This window comes from Sinohyriopsis cumingii, chromosome 7, assembly GCF_028554795.1.
Source record: "Sinohyriopsis cumingii isolate HCF-2022 chromosome 7, ASM2855479v2, whole genome shotgun sequence".
Lineage (NCBI taxonomy): Eukaryota > Metazoa > Mollusca > Bivalvia > Unionida > Unionidae > Sinohyriopsis > Sinohyriopsis cumingii.
The window spans coordinates 17,834,049-17,852,951 of NC_142967.1; the positions used below are offsets into that span (position 1 = coordinate 17,834,049).

General features: G+C 35.6%; 1 long non-coding RNA gene across 1 annotated transcript in view; it reads right to left on the reverse strand.

The window, feature by feature from the left end:
- Positions 1 to 5,477: 5,477 nt before the first annotated feature.
- Positions 5,478 to 18,903, reverse strand: part of LOC149794789 (uncharacterized) — a 34,556-nt gene continuing 21,130 nt past the window's right edge. Inside the window, exons 2-3 of the long non-coding RNA XR_016422199.1 lie at positions 7,344 to 7,513; positions 5,478 to 6,619 (exon numbers count right to left, since the gene is read on the reverse strand). This is a non-coding gene — a long non-coding RNA (uncharacterized LOC149794789). The remainder of the gene's footprint in view (positions 6,620 to 7,343; positions 7,514 to 18,903) is intronic.

Here is an 18,903-nt window from a genome sequence, read left to right on the forward strand (position 1 = left end):
AATGACGTTGATTTTTATTGTCAGGATGTGTTTGTGTCCTTTGTCCACAAACACAATCAGGTCAAAATATATTGGTTTTCTGTGTAATAGACACCATGACCCTCTCGTTTAATTAATGCTATGCTACAGTTTACTTTTATATCTCAAAATTCTACCATGTAGGAGTCCATGTATTTTCTTAGAATTTGTGTTTAGTGTTTATTTTATGCATGTAAAATGTCTATTTTCCTGACAAAGAGTTTGAGCTTGTTTAGCTTGAGACAACGTTGTAAAACTGTTTTGAATTTGCCCCGTTTTCAATTTCGTGTGTATATTGTTACGTCTAGGGGTTTAGGCAAAATAACAAGACATGTACAAGACAACAATCATTCAGTTTTCCAAAATATAAATGTATTTCCCTAAAATACATAATCGAATAAAGTGAAAACATTACAAATAACTTACAGTGAATGAATTCATCGAATGTTATCCTAAACTGTACTAACATTTTCACACTAATCCGGGAACTACGCAAAGGTATTCCGAATGAAGGTTCTAATGTGCTTATGTGCTAACGTGCTAGCACCACTGAAGAATCACAGATCTCAATCAAAAACTTTTTTTACTTCAAGATGATCCGTTAAAGTAGAATATCACTAAAGTCGTCGAATGTTTCATATAATCCTACAGAATTATTTAAATGTTGGTTGAATTCTGGAGCTAAAAATCTGGTGCAATTTAAGTATGGCCTGTAACTTATCGAACGCTTCTGACATTTGTCAGACCAATAAAAATTGGTCTTCTCACGCAATAAATTGGTCAGGAGCTCAGAAATTATGGAAAACTTACAGCAAAAATTTTTGATAAAATATCCAGCCATACCCCAAAATCGCATCAATTGCTTTTTTACTGATAGATTCCGGGAATCCAGAGAAAACTTTAATGCTAGCTTCTACTGGCTTAACTTGACCATGTCCCACAATGTGTCCATAAATGTGAGACTAGCTCGAAAAAACTCACTATTATTTTAAACAATTGTCGAATTTGCCTTACTCAGTCGAACGAAGAATTTTCGGATAGTTTCCATGTGATCTTACCAGGTGTCGCTTCATATAATAACATTGTTGATGTTCTCATCAAACCCATTAAGGTAATCAGTGATCCCAATCCCCCTTAATTTCATCAACCAAATGAGAAAAAATCAGAGATTATTCAGGTGCAATTTGATGTAGGAATAGTACTTAGGTATTTTTCTATCACAAATCCAGCGGTATGAATGCTAGGAATATCGTATTCGAAAATCCACAGCGTCCTCTTCTATTCTTCTTTACAGTTGGGGGTGGTGGTGGCCTATAAATATTCAAATCAAACGTGTGAGAGCTTGTTGCGGGCACGATATTCTGATGTTAAATAATGAATAATATGGCATATTTAATGTAAAATAAAGCCGGAGAGAAAGGCTGATGGGCTAGGGAAAGAATACATCTAGACAGGAATTCAAAATGTCTGACTTACACAATATGCTACGTAACTCCAGATACATGATTTTTGCGTAAGTTTTTATAAAATGTTTATTTATGGCTTTTAATTGTAAAGAATATCTTGAGTTAGAAGTAAAGAACTGAGCAATCAGATTAATCAGATGTATTTCCGATTTTTGGGATCATCCTCATTTCTCGTGATTAGTTGAATACAGTCTCTACGGAGCAATGTATTGAAAGACTGGGTCGCTAACAGTCCGATATAAAGGGAGGGGCCAAGGGAGGGGCCATGTGAAGGATAAAACTAAACTGTTCTATTATCTTCAACTTATTATAAAATTTTTATTACTGTTCACTGAATCTTTAGAAGGTATTTCTTAACAAGGTATTGCAACTTAAAAGAATAGATAGAGGTAAAGATGAATTTCAGAAGATAATTTAATTATACTGTTCCATAAAATATGAACGAATATTTTGTACTCGTTGCATAAGAGTTACTTTTATTTCTATTTTAGATGTTCTTTGAAAGTAAATATATGTAACAAAGTTTACACTCATCCACTTTTAACTACGTGTTTAGACTGCTATTTCCGCTACTTTCTGTATGGATCACATCTTGCAGATTTGCCCTATCCCCGTATGTAGACATAGCCGGTATCATAATTTATCATTTCTTAGTAGTTAGAAGTCCTGAAGTCTTGCTAGCACAGTTCCGATGACTGTAAATGATTGATGGGTGATGCAAGGTGTAATAGGCTATGACTATTCCATCGTCACAGACTTCAAATGCATTAGTGTGTTCTCTTAAGTCGAGAATGAGTGCACTAGTTGGGAATGTGTACCCAAGTAAAGTTAAATTTGAATAATCTACTGTCATGAAACCATCTCACATTTCCAAAGGGAAACAAAAGCATAGAGAAAGGGAAGTAGATAAATATTATCCTAATTTTTAAACTATTGCTGAAAATTTGAAATGGCCAAGAGAGCATTGGACTTTATTATTACAAAATTTAATTTTGGCAAATCTCCTGACATCTACGCTGAGTATGATCTAGCTAAGGAATGTCTCATGAAGGGTTATGAGTTGGTACATGACGCTAACAAAGAAACTGGGCAAACCCGTGTCTAGAAAAAGAGCGAATATTTGATATGTGGTGCTTAGCTAAGAAAGTTGGTCAAGATTACGAAAATCTCAGACAACTCGTATTAGTTGACGAGTTCAAAAATTGCGTCCATAGTGACGTAAAGACTTACCTTAAGACGTTAAGACTTACCATGGTGAGCACAAGGTCGAAATTGATAAAGCTCATAATTTCTTCCTACGTGTAGCTATTGCAAGAAAAAATACAACGTTATTTCTGAATGCTACAAATTGAAAAATAAGCACAAGAATCAAGACAGACCTATTCCAAAGGCTCGTATTTCTAAGAGGTCAAAGTCACGATCATGTATTGAAAGCAATACATTTGTTGGGTCAAACAAACCACATGCTGATTTTATCACAGAGAATTATGAACCATTCATTTTGAAAGGTTCTATGTCACTCATTAGTGATTATGCCAATCTTATCCCTATTAAAACTGCATCGGTTACAGGAGCTTTTCAGAGTCTTTTAGTATCAGGTAATTTGCCTTTTTCTCAGAAGTCTTCTTCTAAAGAGTGTGTTCTTAATCAGGGAGTAGAGTGCGGCTTTGTTTGTGTCCCTCTCCATTGTGTAAGTTTATCAACAGACTTAGTTTCAGGATTCGTGACAGTTGGAACAGTCCCATCTTTACCCATCGAGGGTATTAATTTATTACTGGATATAAGGTTGTAGTTAATACACGTGTAACTGCAAGCCTTACTTGGATCAGAAAGTCGATCCTATTGAAAATGAATTCTTGAATTAGATTGATCAGCTTGGAAGTCTATATTGTCACTTGCGGGATCCAGAGCAAATAAGATGGCCCATTTAAAACATTGATTGTCATCATTTATCACGTTTATCACTTACCGCCTCGGTACATACTCTGGTGTTTAACCCGATCCGTGGAATGGTTGTAACGAGGAAATATGCACTTCAACTCGCATGCACCTTTCAAGAGTCCACCCCAATCCTATGTTTGTAATACGTGTTAAAATATTTTCAATGCCTTTGTCGATTTCATCATTGATAACTTTGGTGTCCTTGCGGTTTAAGATTATAAGTAGGCCACCATGAAAGCACGTTGTTGTTATGATAAACCGATAAGTGTCTGATGGATTTCTCTTAAGGGCATTGAGAACAATATCTGCTTTAACTTCTATAACCAGAGCATTGTAACGCCGACATAATTTTCCGGGAATCATCTCTGTCAGAAATTGTTTCGATTCTCTGCCTGATTCGTATGCGTATGGGATAATTGCGACTTATTTGTCTTATTCACCACTTTAATAGTATGGTATGATTGCTTCAATATTTCGTCTTCTACTTATGTTAACCTTAATATATTGTGGTACAGAAGTAAACTTTTCAGAATCCACAGGATAGTAACAATATTTATAACCGTTATCTCTCAGATCTTTATCTCTATTTAAGAAAGTGATTTCTGATCTCACATCAAGCTCTACTAAATAAATAGGTGTATCTCCCCGATGCAAGCCAAATAGGTAAGATCCCAACTCAAATATTATTTCCTCCATAGTTGTATCACAATCATTAAGTACCATTAATTTTCCAGTATAAATTTGCACACCAAGTGATAAATTTCGTCTTACTTATTTGCATCCAGTAATATGTAATGAGAGGTGAAACTTAATTGAATAATCCATGGATTCCATTCCTTGATGAAATATATCATCTAGCTCTAGCTCGTTGTACAACTGTCGTAATGCTTTTTACAAAACATATTTCTAATTGATTTATCCCTGGCAGTATCCTGCATAATATCAAATATTCACCACTCAGGTATATTTTCATAATTGTTATCAAGCTTGCATCACTGCTGCTCCAAGATAATCCCCTAAGTTGATTATTTTATCGATATGTTCCGACCATGGGTTTGAAAAGTCTTACAGCATCTTTGGAGTTTCTTTGATGAATCTGTAGGATGCATTTATACAAAACAGTGATATAATCTTTTCTGTATCGTTACGCACGCTTCATTGTCTGGTAGATAACTCATAGATCAGATATACTAAAAACTTCTTTCAAAATACAATACGCACCAACCTGTGAATTTCTTTACACACGCACACACACACTCACACACTTCTAATTAGTGGTAAATCAAAACGTCTGTAGATGGGGAAATTTGAGTTTTTGGTAAAATCCAAAAGTGATTTTAAACGCACAAATTTCAACTTTCGTTGACAGTTCAATTTGTTGGGCCAAAACAGGTTGGCGAGGAGATCAAATTTCACAACATTATTCCAGTCCACATGTTATAAAAGATTGATACAAGTTATCTATGACTGATATTTTTACAAACGTTTTGCAAGTGCCATTTAATAAACAACCAAATGCATTGCATTGGATATAATAACCTAAACATGGGCAGTATAAAATGGTATATGTCAAGCAAACACTCAAATACCTCACAATTCGCAGCATTTTACTCGATTAACTAAAGTAAGTAGTTAAACATGCTTGGATAACTACCATAAGAACACTTCTGCATATTTCAAGTGACATTTCTCACACCACTATATCTGTCCGAGAAACCACGCTGTCTGTTGTATAGATTTATAAAACTTTCTGTCATAAGCAAATAAAAGACAATTTGAGTTCTCTAAAACTTATGGAAGTTTACTTAGATACTTTATAGATAATGTTGGACCATAAAGATAACCACGTGAGGTACCACAAAAATGACTTATCACGACTCTAAACCTTAACCACGGACAGCAGATCTTTTACATTTGTCATACATCCATGGTGAAAGTCAATTATGAATATAGCACCTGTCACGCCATTGGATTGTAGGTTATGTTAAAGAAGTTTAAGAGAACGGAATCAGATGACTTTAAACATAAATGAGAACAAATAACACAAATGTGTGAATTCTTGTAAATTTTATTTTAAAAAAGAAATAATTAAAACTTTATAAATTGGTTTCTATAGAAGGCTTTGACATAAAACCGTGCTGTTCTTTTCATGTAGTAGAGATTTCAATACTTCAATACTAGTCATTTACATCTATTTCAATCATTTTGGAAAGGATTAGTAACAATGACATATATATTTATAATTAGAAAATAGACTTATATCACCTCATTTTACGGTTGGAATAACCTTGTGATTTTCATTCGTTCAGACTACTGGAGTGAAAAAACCAATGATATGATCAACTGCGATTTTCATTCGTTCAACACAAACTACTGGAGTAACCAAAGAAATGATGAAATCACTAGAATGTAGTTGATAAATTCTTTACATAATGACAAAAAATGTGGAAAGAGTAGCATTTTGGAGTGCATGCGCTGGAGGAAATCCTTCTGTGGTCTATCTCAGTACAGGATACCGCTGCTCCTCACGTAACACTGAAGAGGTATTGTGTTTTAATAGACTGGTTTCTCTACTGTGTTCTATTAGACTGGCTTCTCTATTGTGTTCTATTAGACTAGCTTCTCCTTGACTCTTGTATTACTATTGCTTTAAAAGTCACGTAAGTTTAGTTATGTAATAGATGATGAGATCATTTGTTGTTGCGCTTAACATTCGAATTCATCATTTGTCTTTCTTTGTATGGCTAATAAGGCTTCGACAAGAGAGCACCACTGCTGACGGAATGCAGACATCCGGGTGATGGTGTCCCAAATTATGTCACATTCTTTCATCTCTTTCTTCCAAGTCCTCATCCACGCCTCTTTCGGATGACCCTCTGTTTGCGTCTGGTCAAGGATCGAGTGGAGGATTGCCATGGGCAGTGCCTCCAGTGACATTCAGCACATATATTCCAGCCATCGCCATCATCGCTTCTTCACAGTCTGGACAAGAGATATGTTTGTAGCCTTTGATGAAGATCATTATGTCTCCGGTTTGGCTCAAAGATCACAAAATTAATCGTCAGGTACTTCTTTTAGAAGGTATTGAAGTGAAATTAGCTCCGATCGATTTATTCATCCTGTGGTATCCATTGTAAATTTTTCGGGTACTTACGTTCTTCCAACCTAACCATTGGGAAGGTCTCTGATAATACCTGAAATAAAAACCATTAATGCAGTATATAGTGGATGTAGTTCAGTTACTTAAACTTGTAATAGCAAAACTAACTGTAACATTGATCATTATGACGATAACAACTGTATCACCTATAACGTGAAAATGAACTTAAAACGAATTTGGGTTTAGCCATAGAATGTGAAGAACATTTGACACAGTGACGGCAAAGATTGTATATCACATTGTTGCTACAAAAATCCCCAAACACACACACACACACACACACGCGCGCACACACATTACAGACATATCATGTAAATTGAAACATGAGACTAAACAGATAGTAGGAAATAATTGTGACGTGATTGTTATTACCAATGAGAAAAGTATGCATTATTCAAAACAACTTTCGTGTCGAGATAACTACGTCTATGACATGTCTGACTAACCTGCAGAAGATGTCGAAAATAATGATTAACTCTGTCTGTCTGTCTGTCTCTCTCTCTCTCTCTCATATGAAATGTCATAGCTATCTTGAGTCACTCTAAACTCGTGTAAATGTATCAAGTGATAAAAACTCCACTGATCTGGGGTAATAACATACTGTAAAAAAATCGTAAACGAAACGTTAACATCAATTCATTGTTTACAATGTTATTCCTGAGTAATAAAACTATTTGTAATTCTCAATTATGAAACAGTACTTTTGTTTCATCCTCTGTAACGTCATTTGCATTCTCAGTGGAATCGCATTACTGTACCCTTTAGGAGCCTTTTTAAGACCTCTCATGAAAAGGAGACTGCATCCAATTGAGCAGGTTCCGCTAATGGCTTCTATTGCCCGAGACCAGTGAAAGGTGAAATCGAACTAGCATTATATTCTTCCTGCGGTATGGACATTTGCAAAACACTAAATCCCACTGCAAAACAACTGAAATGAATATATTGTGATATTTTATATATATATATATATATATATATATATATATATATATATATATATATATATATATATATATATATATATAAGAATATATAAGCTCTCTAGCACAATGGCTGAATTAGAATGTGGGATGAAAATACATAATACATACCGCTAAGTCTGGAGTTCGTCGCATAGGAACATCCACAAAAGAAATGCACATTTATTCCTAAACATTTTTAAAAATAAAAATAATAATGATAATAATAATAATAATAATAATAATGATAATAAATATAACGAAGATCAACACCAACTGATGTGAACACAATGTGCGTGTCTTTGAGCGAGACAATACAAGTTTATTGATATGAGTACAGTGTTCTTGTGGTTCTTCTTGCCATAACTCTGTGATCCCTCTTCGAGAATCGTTAGGAACATCGTACTCGTGTGAGAACCCACACCACATGTACGGCGGTGTACACAAGATGATTGAATATGAGCGTTGAACTGTTTAATTTTTGTTTGTCTGCATGTGGTTTTTGTTCAGAAAGATAAACTCGAATTGTTAGTACGAGCACACTCAAGATCAAAATGAGAATCAACGAGAATGTGTTCTTGTTGCTTGGGCGACCCCCACCACCACCAAAAAAAAATATAATTAAACTAACAAAAAACAACATCTCGTGTCACGGGTGTAAATACGCTACGCTGCATTAGAACCGTTGCTGTCTGTGCTGATATGGCATAGTCTCTCATAAGTATGCATAACCAAAAATATATCATGAATAACACAGTGTAATAACCTCTTACACATGAATGAATGCACCCGTATTAGCAATCGATAAGAGACAATGTTTGATTGACTCATTCAAACAGCATGAAAGGACATGTTAGGTCACAATTGCTTGAACATTTTACTCGCGCCATATGTGATTGTTTAAGCAGCATTATCAGCGTAACTCTTTTGCACAGGCAGACACAGGTGAGAAAGGAGCACAACTTATTGTAATCCGTGACTTGCGATGTTGCAGAACAGGTCACCCAAATATGGATATCTCAAAATAGAAAGCTGGTATTACGACAGAAGCACTGAATTTATAGCATTGGGCGAAATGATATACAACTAAATTCGGATGCCGTGGCAGCATACAGTAATAAATAGAAAATTTTTAGAACAAGCTTTCTCAGGCCAACTATTCCGTCTCGATTTTGGAATAATTTATCTGGTGTTTGTTAATGTATTTAAGGAAAACAACATAATGAATACAGACCAGTTTTATCTTCTTGAATCAATACTCTGCCAACCCCTACATCACCTGACTGACATACTTGTTTGAATAAATGACTGAAATTTGGAGCTGAAACAGCTGGTTCACTCATAAGTATGGTCTTTAATTTATCTAAAACCTCTTGACATTTGTCACACCAATGAAATTTCTATTTCTTACTCAAAAAATTGGTCAAGGGTTCATCATTTATTGAAAAATTGACGCAAAATTTTCGATAATATACAGCCACATCAAACAATTGCAGCATTTGCCTTACTTCCACATGTTTCACTTGTTCGTATATCACAATATGTCCTAACAATGTAACACAATATGTCCTAACAATATGTCCTAACAATGCAACACAATATGTCCTAACAATGTAACACAATATGTCCTAACAGTGTAACACAAGCGCATCAAAGCTCACTTTGTCTTAAATGAATTGTCCCATTTGCATCACTGACTTGATAATAATAATAATAATAATAATAATAATGAGGAAAGTCAACAGCGTAATCTTTTGAAGCTCTAAGCGCTTTACATTTGACAACACCTATAACATAAAAACATATATAATGATATCATTACAAAAACAAACACTATGAAATTAGAAAACATAAAAAACATGCTGAAAATATTTAAGGTAGGAAACATTATTAGGTCTTTAAGTTTGTTCTTGCAGTCGAAATAAGTGAGTTTTAAGGAGTCACGGTACTAATTCAACTCCCCTAGTAAACATATGGAAACACCATCATATTCAAAATTCAATAACTTAAAATGTCTGGGTGCTGATGATCAGACTTACATTTCTCCATGCACAAATATCCTTGGTGCAAACTTCTGTGTGGAGAACACCATATGACCCGCGGCATTTTTTTAATCTACATGTGCATGAAACACGTTATCAGTTCTGCACTAAATGAATCAGGTGCTACTTTCATTATTGAGTACTCCTAAGTCAAGCCAGTAAAAAATACTAATATTGCATCAATATAATTTTGTCTATATTTTTTTTAAATTACAGATAGGATAAGTTCTCAAAATATATTTTTACTAAAATTTTAATTTTCATTATTAACCAAGTATGGACCACCAAACCCGCATATATTATTTGTTCACCCATTTCTAGACTGGTTCACAGTTTTTCCGTAAAATTACTACCGTGTGTTCTTAAGAGCACTCTCGAATGGGATCACTGTGTCTTTGTGTCTAAGTTCAGTGTGCAATTCATTTCACGTTGTTGGGTCCTGGTATGCAAAAGAACGCAGTCCACATGACTTTGTTTTCATTAGTGGGAATAATGAGTATACGATTGTCAGAAGAGGAGCGTAAGTATCTTGCTGGTGTGTACACATGGGTGAGGTCGGATAGGTATGTTGGACTGGAGTCCGTCAGTGAAACGTAGCACAGAGAACAAATTTTGTGTTTGGTTCTGAATCGAATAGATAGCCAGTATAGGGTACAGAGCAGCGGGGAGGCATGTTCTGATCGTGGTGCTCTAAGCATGATCCGAGCAGCTTTGTTTTGAACTTTTTGAAGTTTCTGGAGTAGATATTGAGATGAACCAGACAGAACTGAGTTACAATAGTGAAGTCTTGAAAGTACTAATGAACACACAAGTGTTTGAGTGGCATCTACTGAAAGATATTTGCGGATGGAGCTGATGCGTCTCAGCTCAAGATATGCAGCCTTGCATATGTTCATGATATGCTGGTGCAATGTGAGAGTACTGTCCAGAGTGACATATAGGTTTCGTACTGATTGTGTGAATTTAATGTTGGTGTTGCTGATATTTATTATTTGAGGTAAAGGATGTGAATGAGAAAGTCTTTGTGTTGTGATCAGAATGGCCTCAGTCTTTTTTTATTCGGTCTTTTACCTCAATTTCATATGAGTTACTGACCATATCAGGGCCCCGGGTGGGCTAGTGGTCTAAAATAGTCTATGATTCACTTACTAAGTCAACCGAAGCTTTTAACGTGCCAGTAAAAACGGCATGTACTTCCTGACGGGCAAGATTTATGTTATACAAATTGTTGGCAAAAACAGCTGACATAAAAATGAATGAGTAATCATAACGCATTATTAGAATCAACGTGAAAACAAAACTTGTCAACCATTTCAACTGAGCCATGTATCATTTTCAGTCCACTAAAATGCTGCCCATTCAGTCAGACAATAAACCCACAAAGTTGGAAACAGTGCGAGACCAAACTTTTCAAAAGTAAAATACTTTTAACTTAAGGCAAGGTTTTTCTTAATAGTGAATATTAATACAGAGAGATACACATACATACATACATACATACATACATGCACAAAGCCACGCGCGTCTTTCTTTGGACAATAAGCGAAGAAAAAACGTAACACTCCGAAGTATTGTTTAATTTGTCACGATGAAAATGACATTGTATGGACATTAGCTTGAACTTGAATGTTTTTCAAGCATTCCTTTGTGATTTGCCAGACTGATCGTGGAAAATAGCTGCAATCGCCTTGACGAGATTTTGAGCAACAAAAGAATATCCTGTAGGAAATTGAGGACTGGCTGTCGTTGTTCTTGAAATTGTTCGCTCAGGATATCAACCATGAAATCGGTTTGACTTTCGCTGATATACAGGGTTTGCGTAGGATGAACGATATCTACCAGAGCTACTCAGTCAGCATCATGATCCGAATGATTGGCTTTAGCTAATCTGACCGTGAAACAATGTTTCTGGGTTTTTTAAGGAATCGCTCGTGACGAAAGGAGAATGACTGGTCCCCCAAAAGTCTGCTATTCTTATTAGAAAAGGTTTGACTCACCTTGGCAGCAGGGCTACTGATTTTGTTACCGAAGATATATTTAAACGAAGGATTTTAAAGAAGACAACCTATACAACTACTGTGTAAAAATTTGACGACAATACCTATGTATTTTACGTATGCCATCCTCAACATCACTGGTATGCATTTGTCCTAACACTTCACTTAGCGAATGCGGCGACACACAATGTCACTGACGCCTCTTGATTTTTTTCCCCCGATTTCTTCTCAGCAAGTTTTAATCGTTTCATTTTGAAACAGCAATACGATATAACTAACATGCTCTCTCTCCCTCTCTCCCTACACACACACACACACACACACACGTTTGAAGAAGAAAGAGTATAAACAGATCGCCATTCTCGTCAGGGAAGAAATCGAAAGTACGCTTCCAATAACACTAAAAATACAGGACAAAAATAAAGATACCTGATACGTCTCGCAAGAGAAGGGACAATGGACTAAAGAAAATCCACAAAACAAAGAAGATTAAAGACAGGTGACAGGAGACAAAAGTAAATATTCCCATTATGAATGTCAAGAACAATTTTAATTGATCTTCAGAGTTCCCCAGAGAAAAAAGAAGAACAAGGAGAAGGAGGAGGAGGGGCGTTTCTAAAAACAGAAACAGAAGAACCCATACCGACAAGAAACATTCAATAAGTCATGATAACTAGAAGAATCTGAAGAGGTAGAACCAATACCGAGTAGAAATTCAAGAACGCAAAACAATTCGAAGAAACTGAAAAGAAAGAACTTAAGCCAATATAGAACATTTTAAAAAAAGAGACAGTGAAGGAAAGGACTTTTCTTCTGCTCTTTCCATGAGTATAATTTGCAGGAATCTATTTAAAAGGTCAAACTTGGTGTCATATTTTGTATTTCCAATTTTGGCAATGCAAGCATCTATTCTTGGCAAAGTCATTTTTGTGACTGTTGACTTTCTATAGCCAGTGGAGATGAGAAATGTATTATATAGTTTTGGTACAACAGTACAAGGTCAATTTAAATTACTTTTACTTGGTTACATGAAATCATTGTCCAAGAAATATTGATTTTTTTCAACCATTCCTTCTTGAGAGGATAAATCCTGTAAGAATGTTGTTTCACCTGTGTAGGATCTACAATTTCAGTGTCAAGGTATATTGTATTTGTCCTTAATGGATCATTATGAAATAAGTGTTCATATTCACATGATAAGTAATTTAGTCAACTCTTTTATTGTGGCTGTAAATATTGACGTTTATGTTCCAGATCATTCAAATATTTTTTAATTCCAAAGATTGGTTTAACAAAAGTCGCTGCAGTCAGACTGCATTCCATCGTTTACAACTTGACTGTGTAGGACAGGATATAACTAAACTGATTAAATGATTAACTGGGCTATTGTTGCCAAAATACTACCTTAACATATTTATATGACAACGTTGTTTCTGTTTTCGCCTCTCAGGAGTGTTAATCATATCATTTAAGACATTTACTTTCTTGTCAATTGTATAAGGACCATACAATTTAGTCTTAAGAGAGTTTTGAAATATGGACATGATAGCCCATAAGTCTTTTGCAGAGTTGAAAATTCAACTCTTTTGTTTTTCTGTCTTTTACCTCAATTTCATATGAGTTACTGACCATATCAGGGCCCCGGGTGGACTAGTGGTCTAAAATAGTCTATGATTCACTTACTAAGTCAACCGAAGCTTTTAACGTGCCAGTAAAAACGGCATGTACTTCCTGACGGGCAAGATTTCTGTTATACAATATGTTGGTAAAAACAGCTGACATAAAAATGAATGAGTAATCATAACGCATTATTAGAATCAACGCGAAAACAAAACTTGTCAACCATTTCAACTGAGCCATGTATCATTTTCAGTCCACTAAAATGCTGCCCATTCAGTCAGATAATAAACCCACAAAGTTGGAAACAGTGCGAGACCAAAATTTTCAAAAGTACAATACGTTTTAACTTAAGGCAAGGTTTGTACGTACGTACGTACATACATACATACATACATACATACATGCATACATACATGCATACATACATACATAAAGCCACGCACGTCACTCTTTGGACAATAAGCGGAAACAAACGTAACTCTCCGAAGTATTGTTTAATTTTTCACCATGAAAATGACATTGTATGGACATTAGCTTGAACTTGAATGTTTTTCAAGCATTCCTTAGTGCTTTGCCAGACTGATCGTGGAAAATAGCTGCAATCGCCTTGACGAGATTTTGAGCAACAAAAGAATATCCTGTAGGAAATTGAGGACTGGCTGTCGTTGTTCTTGAAATTGTTCGCTCAGGATATCAACCATGAAATCGGTTTGACTTTCGCTGATATACAGGGTTTGCGTAGGATGAACGATATCTACCAGAGCTACTCAGTCAGCATCATGATCCGAATGATTGGCTTTAGCTAATCTGACCGTGAAACAATGTTTCTGGGTTTTTTTAGGAATCGCTCGTGACGAAAGGAGAATGACTGGTCCCCCAAAAGTCTGCTATTCTTATTAGAAAAGGTTTGACTCACCTTGGCAGCAGGGCTACTGATTTTGTTACCGAAGATATATTTAAACGAAGGATTTTAAAGAAGACAACCTATACAACTACTGTGTAAAAATTTGACGACAATACCTATGTATTTTACGTATGCCATCCTCAACATCACTGGTATGCATTTGTCCTAACACTTCACTTAGCGAATGCGGCGACACACAATGTCATTGACGCCTCTTGATTTTTTTCCCCCGATTTCTTCTCAGCAAGTTTTAATCGTTTCATTTTGAAACAGCAATACGATATAACTAACATGCTCTCTCTCCCTCTCTCCCTACACACACACACACACACACACACACGTTTGAAGAAGAAAGAGTATAAACAGATCGCCATTCTCGTCAGGGAAGAAATCGAAAGTACGCTTCCAATAACACTAAAAATACAGGACAAAAATAAAGATACCTGATACGTCTCGCAAGAGAAAGGACAATGGACTACAGAAAACCACAAAACAAAGAAGATTACAGACAGGTGACAGGAGACAAAAGTAAATATTCCCATTATGAATGTCAAGAACAATTTTAATTGATCTTCAGAGTTCCCCAGAGAAAAAAGGAGAACAAGGAGAAGGAGGAGGAGGGGCGTTTCTAAAAACAGAAACAGAAGAACCCATACCGACAAGAAACATTCAATAAGTCATGACAACTGGAAGAATCTGAAGAGGTAGAACCAATAGCGAGAAGAAATTCAAGAACGCAAAATAATTAGAAGAAACTGAAAAGAAAGAACTTAAGCCAATATAGAACATTTTAAAAAAGAGACAGTGAAGGAAAGGACTTTTCTTCTGCTCTTTCCATGAGTATAATTTGCAGGAATCTATTTAAAAGGTCAAACTTGGTGTCATATTTTGTATTTCCAATTTTGGCAATGCAAGCATCTATTCTTGGCAAAGTCATTTAGGTGACGCTGTTCACTTTCTATAGCCAGTGGAGATGAGAAATGTATTATCTAGTTTTGGTACAACAGTACAAGGTCAATTTCAATTACTTTTACTTGGTTACATGAAATCATTGTCCAAGAAATATTGATTTTTTTCAACCATTCCTTCTTGAGAGGATGAATCCTGTAAGAATGTTGTTTCACCTGTGTAGGATCTATAATTTCAATGTCAAGGTATATTGTATTTGTCCTTATTGGATCATTATGAAATAAGTGTTCATATTCACATGATAAGTAATTTAGTCAACTCTTTTATTGTGGCTGTAAATATTGACGTTTATGTTCCAGATCATTCAAATATTTTTTAATTCCAAAGATTTGTTTAACAAAAGTCGCTGCAGTCAGACTGCATTCCATCGTTTACAACTTGACTGTGTAGGACAGGATATAACTAAACTGATTAAATGATTTACTGGGCTATTGTTGCCAAAATACTACCTTAACCTATTTATATGGCAACGTTGTTTCTGTTTTCGCCTCTCAGGAGTGTTAATCATATCATTTAAGACATTTACTTTCTTGTCAATTGTATAAGGACCATACAATTTAGTCTTAAGAGAGTTTTGAAATATGGACTTGATAGCCCATAAGTTTTTTGCAGAGTTGAAAATTCAACTCTTTTGTTTTTCGGTCTTTTACCTCAATTTCATATGAGTTACTGACCATATCAGGACCCCGGGTGGGCTAGTGGTCTAAAATAGTCTATGATTCACTTACTAAGTCAACCGAAGCTTTTAACGTGCCAGTAAAAACGGCATGTACTTCCTGACGGGCAAGATTTCTGTTATACAATATGTTGGTAAAAACAGCTGACATAAAAATGAATGAGTAATCATAACGCATTATTAGAATCAACGCGAAAACAAAACTTGTCAACCATTTCAACTGAGCCATGTATCATTTTCAGTCCACTAAAATGCTGCCCATTCAGTCAGATAATAAACCCACAAAGTTGGAAACAGTGCGAGACCAAAATTTTCAAAAGTACAATACGTTTTAACTTAAGGCAAGGTTTGTACGTACGTACGTACATACATACATACATGCATACATACATGCATACATGCATACATAAAGCCACGCGCGTCACTCTTTGGACAATAAGTGGAAACAAACGTAACACTCCGAAGTATTGTTTAATTTTTCACCATGAAAATGACATTGTATGGACATTAGCTTGAACTTGAATGTTTTACAAGCATTCCTTTGTGATTTGCCAGACTGATCGTGGAAAATAGCTGCAATCGCCTTGACGAGATTTTGAGCAACAAAAGAATATCCTGTAGGAAATTGAGGACTGGCTGTCGTTGTTCTTGAAATTGTTCGCTATGGAAATCAACCATGAAATCGGTTTGACTTTCGCTGATATACAGGGCTTCCGTAGGATGAACGATATCTACCAGAGCTACTCAGTCAGCATCATGATCCGAATGACTGACTTTAGCTAATTTGGCCGTGAAACAATGTTTCTGGGTTTTTTTATGAATCGCTCGTGACGAAAGGAGAATGACTGGTCCCCCAAAAGTCTGCTATTCTTATTAGAAAAGAGTTGACTCACCTTGGCAGTAGGACTACAGTTGTCGTTACCGAAGATATATTTAAACGAAGGATTTTAAAGAAGACAACCTATACAACTACTGTGTAAAAATTTGACCATAATACCTATGTATTTTACGTAGGTCATCCTCAGCATCACTGGCATGCATTTGTCCTAACACTTCACTTAGCGAATGCGGCGACACACAATGTCACTGACGACTCTTGATTTTTTCTACCGATTTCTTCTCAACAAGTTTTGATCGTTTCATTTTGAAACAGCAATACGATATAACTAACATGCCTCTCTCCCTACACACACACACACACACACACACACACACACGTTTGAAGATGAAAGAGTACAAACAGATCGCCATTCTCGTCAGGGAAGAAATCGAAAGTACGCTTCCAATAACACTAAAAATACAGGACAAAAATAAAGATACCTGATACGTCTCGTAAGAGAAAGGACAATGGACTACAGAAAACCACAAAACAAAGAAGATTACAGACAGGTGACAGGAGACAAAAGTAAATATTCCCATTATGAATGTCAAGAACAATTTTAATTGATCTTCAGAGTTCCCCAGGGGAAAAAAGGAGAACAAGGAGAAGGAGGAGGAGGGGCGTTTCTAAAAACAGAAACAGAAGAACCCATACCGACAAGAAACATTCAATAAGTCATGACAACTGGAAGAATCTGAAGAGGTAGAACCAATAGCGAGAAGAAATTCAAGAACGCAAAATAATTAGAAGAAACTGAAAAGAAAGAACTTAAGCCAATATAGAACTTTCTTTAAAAAGAGACAGTGAAGGAAAGAAAGAAAAAAGTTTACTTTTCAGATTTCATTTTGATTCTGATTTCACTATAGTATACCAAAGAAAATATGTAAGTGTCTCTTGTTCTGTTTATTTTTACTGTGAATGAGACTCAAATAGACTCAGGCAAGTACACCATGTATCATGGAGGGATTTAAGTTTGACTTGATCTGACAATCATAGAGCAGTATATTTCTACTGGACATAGTTGACCGTGAAAAGGACTATTGGTATTTTGTTTTAGATTTTTTTAATGGTTTTTTTTTTACATTTTATAAACATGACATCATCTTATCTACGGCCATGTCCTACTGCTGATGCTGTTATTCAGTGGTAGTAGTAACTAATGATATTGGAGTCCAAGTGGTGCTGTGAGTTGATGTAGTGCTAGACATTTTAGAAACCTTGAATCATGAAGGTATGTTTCTCTTAGGTTGATCTGAGGCGGTCTGATAAATTTGTCAGGTACTTTGACTCTGTCAAAATGTCTTATAACAGATTCATGTTTTTGTTTTCGCTTTCGTTTTTCGTTCAATGTTGAAAGGTTTTCCCTTTTCTTCTTTCGTCTTCTTCTAGCTTTCTTTTCTTCTATTGTTGTTGTTGTTATTGAACAAATGATTCCCTTTCTTCTTTCAAACATTCCAAAAGAATCTTCAGATATATGTTTGGTTATCTGAAATCATCATCCATTGGTAGCGATGAAGAAGGAGATGATGGTGGTAGTTATGTGATAGAGTTTTTATGTATTTAACTATTAATAGTGTCTATAAAAACTCATACCCTTGTCTGCTTGTGCATGGTAATAGGTTTGTGTGTATATATGTATACCTTTGGACTATAAACACTCGTATTCATTTCACTGGCTTGTAGGAACATGTGTTGGATTGTAATCAAAACAAGCAACACAGCATTTTCCATTATGACCCAATATTGCCATTCTCATGTTTTACCCCATAGTACCATCTCAATGTTAAAACCATGGATAATTTTAACATAGCATTTTCCATATGACCCCATCGTAACCCATGCATGTCGACCCTAGGGGGCCTATATAATTATCATCTAAATCGAAAGTGTCTCCTACAACTACATGTGTTTTTTGTTTAATTTTCGTTTGCAAGTTTCAGCTGCAGCTTCCCGTGTACCTCTTCAGAATGTCAAGTTGATTTACATTATACACATTTATATGCTTGTAAAATGGTACCTAAATGAATAAGTGGAGCTAATGCCTTTGTGGCGATATGCCAAATACTATAAATTACTTTCCTCTTCTTGTTAGCATTAATTTTTTCACGTGCTCCATAAAATTAATTATCTGCATGTACTTAATTCATGTGGACCATACAAGGAAGAAGTAGTGTTTCAGACACAGCAGCTTGCGATGTTCTTCAGTATCCTCCAGTAGCTCACCATATATTTGTTGGTAACAGCAACAATGAAATCCATCAAACCTTTTAA